This window comes from Palaemon carinicauda, chromosome 13, assembly GCF_036898095.1.
Source record: "Palaemon carinicauda isolate YSFRI2023 chromosome 13, ASM3689809v2, whole genome shotgun sequence".
Taxonomy (NCBI): Eukaryota; Metazoa; Arthropoda; class Malacostraca; order Decapoda; family Palaemonidae; genus Palaemon; species Palaemon carinicauda.
The window spans coordinates 58,063,870-58,071,369 of NC_090737.1; positions in this window are offsets into that span (position 1 = coordinate 58,063,870).

Here is a 7,500-nt window from a genome sequence, read left to right on the forward strand (position 1 = left end):
AGAACAAAAGTTTCCAGTTTCTTAGGTGATATGAGTAATTGGGCAAAAACTGCATACTAATGGATTTTTCACAATTTTGAATTCCCTTAATCTTCCTCTTCAGAAAGAAAAACTAAATTCCTTCCATATGAAGCTGGATAATTTTGAGTAAATGAAGAAAGAGAGATTTGTGCATGTTTCCCACATTAAATGCATCTGTTGAATAAAATAATACTGATATTCCATTCAAACAATTTTCAAAGTGTACTCATTCTTCTTCTTAAAGACCTTAAAAGACTAATTTGGCCAATATTTTCCAGAAAAGCCTCAGTTATCCCTCACGTTACCTCAAATAAACCATTTGAAAATGATCCTGAAAGATATCCATAGGAATTTACTGATCTTATTAGATCTGGCAGTGCCAAAGCTGATTTTGATTCCCTAACAGATTCAGTTTTGGATAAACCAGTTACGTCGATATCTAAATTTGGCTGATGGTATGCTTAAAATGTTATTCCCTCTTCTTCGACATATATGTGAAGTGACCTTTTCATTTTTACTTTTAATAAAGTCGAAGCTGAGAACTAATCTCCATGCTGAAGATTAACTACGCTGTGCTTTATCGAAAACTTCACTGCGGATTGAGATACTGGCGATGGAAAAGCAGTTATAACCATCACATGAATCACATGAAGAAAAATCATTGTTCATTATCAAGATAATGCTTGTGTTACTCATATCAATAACATTCTATTATGCATTGTGTTTTTTATAAAGAAATTATATATTAAATATAAGTACATTTTGGTTTTTTGGCTATTCAATGATAAACTGTACTTTATTCAATTATATTCTGTTATTTAATATGTATATATATATATATATATATATATATATATATATATATATACATATGTATATATATATATATATATATATATATATATATATATATATATATATATATATATATATATATATATATATATATATACAGGTAGCCTTGATATTTGAGTGGGGTCGCAAAAAGCATGGTCAAGCTGAAATGGGGTCAGCACTGGAAGAAGGTTAAGAACCACTGATCTAAAGCATTGTATATGAGCTACAATACAGAAGAACATGAAAGATTAGAAAGGGATCATGTACCAACAGATGACTGCTTACTATTAGATGACGTGATTGCTGATGAGGTTTATCATGTTAAGAGAGAGAGAGAGAGAGAGAGAGAGAGAGAGAGAGAGAGAGAGAGAGAGAGAGAGAGAGAGGAGATATGCTTGGTATACATTGAAGTGAAATGTACAGCAGTATGATAAAGCAATATTTTGTAACAATTGAAAAGAATTATCTTCTTGACGAAGGAATTGTTTACCGAGTATTTTTTGCTTCTGACCTGAAAAAAGCTTTGCACACAATGCGAATGTATCCCTCCGATCTTATTTGATTTAATTACCTTGCCTTTTGGTTTTTTATATGTTCTCTTGGCATTTATTAAGATAACCAATATTTTTTACTCGTCTTTCCTTTTAGATAGATAATTCAGTAAAATAATTTCTCTTAAATAGGTAAAATGTTAAATCTTTTTCATATACTGGAAAATTCAGCCGAATATATTATTTATGAAAAGTATAGCAGTGTAAATTGACCTAATGTGAAAAGTAGATTAAATAAAGATGTATATATAAGATGTAAACTAGAAAGCTTGAACGTGAATTATTTTTAATCAAAATTCGTACTATAACTGAACATATCAATATAAACATGAGAATACTTTTTTACTGAGGTTGAAATTACTTTTTTAGCTTTTAATCTCGTGAAAACAAGATTCAAAACAGTGAAAATGTGGAAAGAAAAATAAGATATAAAGGAATTGATTATCTGATATTCCCGAAAATTAAGTTCCTTCTAAGAATAAAAAAGCTTAAGTTTCTATATCTACATATAGGTAATATTTTTTTTTCCCTTCTTAACATAGATTTTAATTAATAACTATCTTTTCCCTTTTCTGATTCATTGCATGGAAAAATATTACCTTTTGCAATCTGGGAACAAGCTATGAATAAAATATTTCCCCATATCACTTCAAACACATCATTAACCTGTATATTTACGAATAGTAGTTCATTGGATTTTTTTTTTTTTTTTTTTTTTTTTTGATGGAAGTAACCCGGAGAAAATATAATATAATCCAATGCAAGATATGGAAAGGTTGGTGTCAACTTAATTCTAATGACCAATTACAGACAGAGACAACAGTTTCTTATAACTTGAAGGTTTTTCATTTTTTGAGGGCAGAATTTCATATAGAAAGTTATTGCATCAAAAATATGAGCAAATAAATCTTCAAACTTAAATAATGTTATTGGAATGGCTTTTCACTGAAAATAAACTTTCTTTTTCTCAGTCCATTCATCTAAGACTTCATAATTGTACATTGTCTTTGAAAATTTTATATTCTTCATAAAGCTTTAGGTGTCGAGGAAGTATACTATTAGTCACAAATGAAAAGTTACCATTTATATAAAAATTATCTAATTCAATCAGATAATTTAATGTATATTTATTTCTGTACCCAACATCGTGATTTTACTAGAAATACCTAACCTCTCTCTCTCTCTCTCTCTCTCTCTCTCTCTCTCTCTCTCTCTCTCTCTCTCTCTCTCTCTCTCTCTCTCTCTCTCTCTCTCTCTCAGTTATCAACATAGATAAAAAAAGTTTTTTTGATGTTGAAGGGGAAGCTAAACTAAAGAATGAAGTAAAAATCACTAATAAAAATATTAGATATTTTAACTCGAAACTTTCATTGACTTTGTTAAATTGGATTCTGTATATTGTATGGGCGTCACACCATGGTAGTGGTGCCATTCTGGGTCCGTAAGTCTTTCCCTCTTTTGCTATAAGTTCTTCTTCCTAAACTTTCTTTATTTTTCGTGACACCACCTCCTCTTTATCGCTTTTTTTTTCTTATAGCATCATAAAAATGTTACTCTTAACCGTGACATGTCTTGCTTCATCTCAGAGTTCACCTCTGGCTGTCTCAACTTGCTGTAATCCCTGGTTGAATTTTTTTCACAGTATATGCAATAGAATAAAAGTTTTAGATATAAGAATTTTCTCTTTGGGAGTCCATTCCATATCATGACAATCAGTTCAGACATTCATTGTGGCTATGTGTGTCACCTTGGCACTTCTCGAAGATCTCATTACATGAGAGTCATATGTAAACTGGCATAATCGGAAGCACCACAGACTCAGATGGAAAGGATTTCTTTTTTTCTTTATAAGATGGAAAGGATTGGCTGTTGGCTACTGATCTCTTATAAAAGACCCATGAATTTACACCCTTTTGGGTAGCAGGAGTGCCGGGGATTACTATTGGTGCTCCAACAGTGGCACAGAGTGGCAAAAATTGCATGCTTCCTACCTCCCACAGTGGTTTCTTGACTGATAGCTATAACCTTTACATTAAATTAAGAATAGCTTTAGTAAGTCACTTTTCAAAATAATTGCAACATTGTAATTTTTCAATTTGTATTCCATCGTAGGGATCATGATTTTTCATGGGACACAACTTCAATATAACGAAACTTGCATTTTTAAACTAAGCGCCTCCATAACTGTTTCCAGCAGTCTCTTTCCATAAAAGCAGAGCTCCAGACATAATTCGTGGTATGCTCATGCTCAGGGACTAATTCCTTAATGTCACTGTTCTCACTTGTTTTACAATATTTACTTAACAGAGTAAAGACCACACAACAACCAAGATTCATCACAAGTCACTTTAACATGTGTCATACACAAATATCCGCACCTCAATATTTTTATACCATCATTTCCTATATCGTTTGCAGTCGAATACTTAAACTGAAGCAGTGTCATATACATTTCATTTCCATAGTGCAATATGAGAATGATTCTACTTATTCCTGCTTAAAAAAGATTAGTATCATCTCTGGAATAACTATATAGTAGGGTCAATTTATGGAAAATACCCCCTCAACCCTCAAAAAATTGTAACAAAAGGTTTCTCAACTTATTCTGGTAGCTTTTAATGTACTTATTAACATACTAAAAGTTTACCAAACTTTGACCCCCGGAAAAGTGTTTTTTTTCAAGATGGCCGCCGAAACCTTTGAACGATCGTAACTCTATGACTATCAACTCAAATTTGATGATCTTGGTGTCTATTCCTACATTTTTGGGGGCAAAGAATACGCTAAGATCATAAAAAATATTGTTGGCCTATTATGTGTCAATGTTTAGGGGTTAGGGGTGGCATTTTCCATATATTTGATTGAATCTAACTGCATAACTAATTCGCATCTTTCTCTATTTCAGATATGATTCAACAATGAGTGCAAGCACATTCAGTCAAGCTTCTTGTCTAATCTGTAAGGGGGAGATTAAGGATTTCAGTGATAACTGGGTTGCATTCAGTGGAAGTGGCCAAAAGGAATAAATGATGCCAGTGTAAAGCGGAAAGACAATCTTGTAGTTGAAGCTGGTATGAAAGTGCATAAAAGCTGTCGTAAAAAGTATATTAATGTTAAAAACATTAAAAGCCATGTTGCAAAGAAAAGTAATGCTTCTGTGCCAGGAAAGAGAACCACAAGATGCTCAAGTGGAGCTTTTGATAGTGCAAAGGACTGCATGTTCTGTTGATGTACAATTGATTTGGACAAGGGACACTTTAGCTGGGTATGCACGGACAAATTTGTGGAAACAATTTTGGTCTGTGAATCCCGTTCAGATGACTGGGGACTGACTGTAAAGGGCTGCATTGAATATCATTTACAAGATTTACATGCAGCACATGGCCTTTATCATCATTCATGTAGTAGAAATTTCAGGAACCTCAAGTCAGTGCCTTTTGAGTTCCAGCATGCCCCTGATGCCAAGCGCAGAAAGCCAGGCAGTCCTAAAGATAAGGATAAGTATGAAGCATTTCAGAACATGTGTGCTTACCTAGAACTTAACAGTGAGGAACAACTAACTGTGATATCTTTGAGAGCCTCATAATGAAAGGTTATCTTTCCAATCCTGATTCTGAACCCTATCACAATTACAGTTTGAAAAAGCATCCTAAAGAGCGCTTTAAGGACTCAATTATATTTTCTGAAGGAGAAGGCTTGGACGATATTGTCACTATGAGAGAACAAACATTGCATATTCTGAGATCATATTACAAAGGAAAGTGTCAGGAAGATGATGAAGAATCCCCAAAACATGCTATTATTGAAACTACCGCCAGATTAATCAAAAGTGACATCAAGTCTGAGGTTTCCACTATGAAGAATAAGTATCCAAGTAGTGAGGATTTAAAGCTTGATTCAGCGCTTTCATTCATTCCAACTAGTCTGCGAATAGCACTGGAAACATTGTTCACTGGGAAAGACACAAGACACAAGGTTGCTGCAGTTGGTCATGCCATAATTCAGGCAGTTCGCCAACGAGCTGTCATTGCACCGCTACAAGTGGGACTTGCTGTGCAAGTCCATCATCTATATCGTTCAAAGTTCATTGTGGATACCCTTCATGAGATGGGATTTTGCTGCTCATATACAGAAGTGATAAGATTTGAAAAAAAAAATGCAGAGATGTAGATTTGCTGGAAATGTCTGTTCATTTTGCCACTGATAATGTGGATCACACTCTTATCACTCTGGATGGCAAAGGGACATTTCATGGAATGGGTGTCATTGCCTCTGTCACCCCTGGAAAACAGACGAACCATATCATTCCAACAAAACAGATCTCAAAACTGAAATCCGATAAGAAAACAAAGATTCCAGTCTTGGAGTACAGGTTTACAAGGCATGCTCGTCATGGAGTAGTCTTCGAGGACCTGCCCAGATTTCTTGACTGTGGCAGCTCGTGGGTGAACTGCCTGAATTAAGGCATGACCAACAGCAGCAACCTTGCGTCTTGTGTCTTTCCCAGCGAACAATGTTTCCAGTGCTATTTGCAGACTAGTTGGAATGAATGAAAGTGCTAAATCAAGCTTTAAATCCTCACTACTTGGATACTGATTCTTCATAGTGGAAACCTCAGACTTGATGTCACTTTTGATTAATCTGGCGGCAGTTTCAATAATAGCACGTTTTGGGGATTCTTCATCATCTTCCTGACACTTTCCTTTGTAATATGATCTCAGAATCTACGATGTTTGTTCTTTCATAGTGACAATATCATCCAGGCCTTCTCCTTCAAAAAATCTGATTGAGTTCTTAAAGTGCTCTTTAGGATGCTTTTTCAAACTTTAATTGTCATGGGGTTCAGAATCAGGATAGGAAAGATAACCTTTTATTATGAGGCTCAAAGATGTCACTGTTAGTTGTTCCTTACTGCTCAGTTCTAGGTATGCACACATATTCTGAAATGCATCATACTTATCTTCATCTTTAGGACGGCCTGGCTTTCTGCGCTTGGCATTAGGGGCATGCTGGAACTCAAAAGGCACTGACTTGAGGTTCCTGAAATTTCTACTACATGAATGATGATAAAGGCCATGTGCTGCATGTAAATCTCGTAAATGGTATTCAATACAGCCCTTTACAGTCAGTCCCCAATCATCTGAACGGGATTCACAGACCTCCAAAATTGTTTCCACAAATTTGTCCGTGCATACCCAGCTAAAGTGTCCCTTGTCCAAATCAATTGTACATCCACAGAACATGCAGTCCTTTGCACTATCAAAAGCTCCACTTGAGCATCTTGTGGTTCCCTTTCCTGGCACAGAAGCATTACTTTTCTTTGCAACCTGGCTTTTAATGTTTTTAACATTAATATACTATTTACGACAGCTTTTATGCACTTTCATACCAGCTTCAACTACAAGATCGTCTTTCCGCTTTACACTGGCATCATTTATTCCTTTTGGCCACTTCCACTGAATGCAACCCAGTTATCACTGAAATCCTCAATCTCCTCCTTACAGATTAGACAAGAAGCTTGACTGAATGTGCTTGCACTCATTGTTGAATCATATCTGAAATAGAGAAAGATGTGAATTAGTTATGCAGTTAGATTCAATCAAATATATGGAAAATGCCACCTCTAACCCCTAAACATTGACACATAATAGACCAACATTATTTCTTATGATCTTAATGTGTTCTTTGCCTCAAAAAATGTAGGAATAGACACCAAGATCATCAAATTTGAGTTTATAGTTATAGAGTTATGATCGTTTAAAGGTTTCGGCGGCCATCTTGGAAGCCATCTGGAAAAAAAACACTTTTCCGGGGGTCATAGTTTGGTAAACTTTTAGTATGTTAAAAAGGACATTAAAAGCTACCAGAATCAGTTGAGAAACCTTTTGTTATTATTTTTTGGGGGTTGAACTGTATTTTGCCCTGACTAATGGCACAAACAGATACATATTTTGAACCTATAAATGCATTACATGCTAGCACAGCAAATTTAGATTCAGAATAATAGCAAATATCTAATAGAAATAAATACTTTAGATATAATGATAAAAAGTAGCTTGCTAATAAAGAAAAATATAGTGTTCAGTAAGAT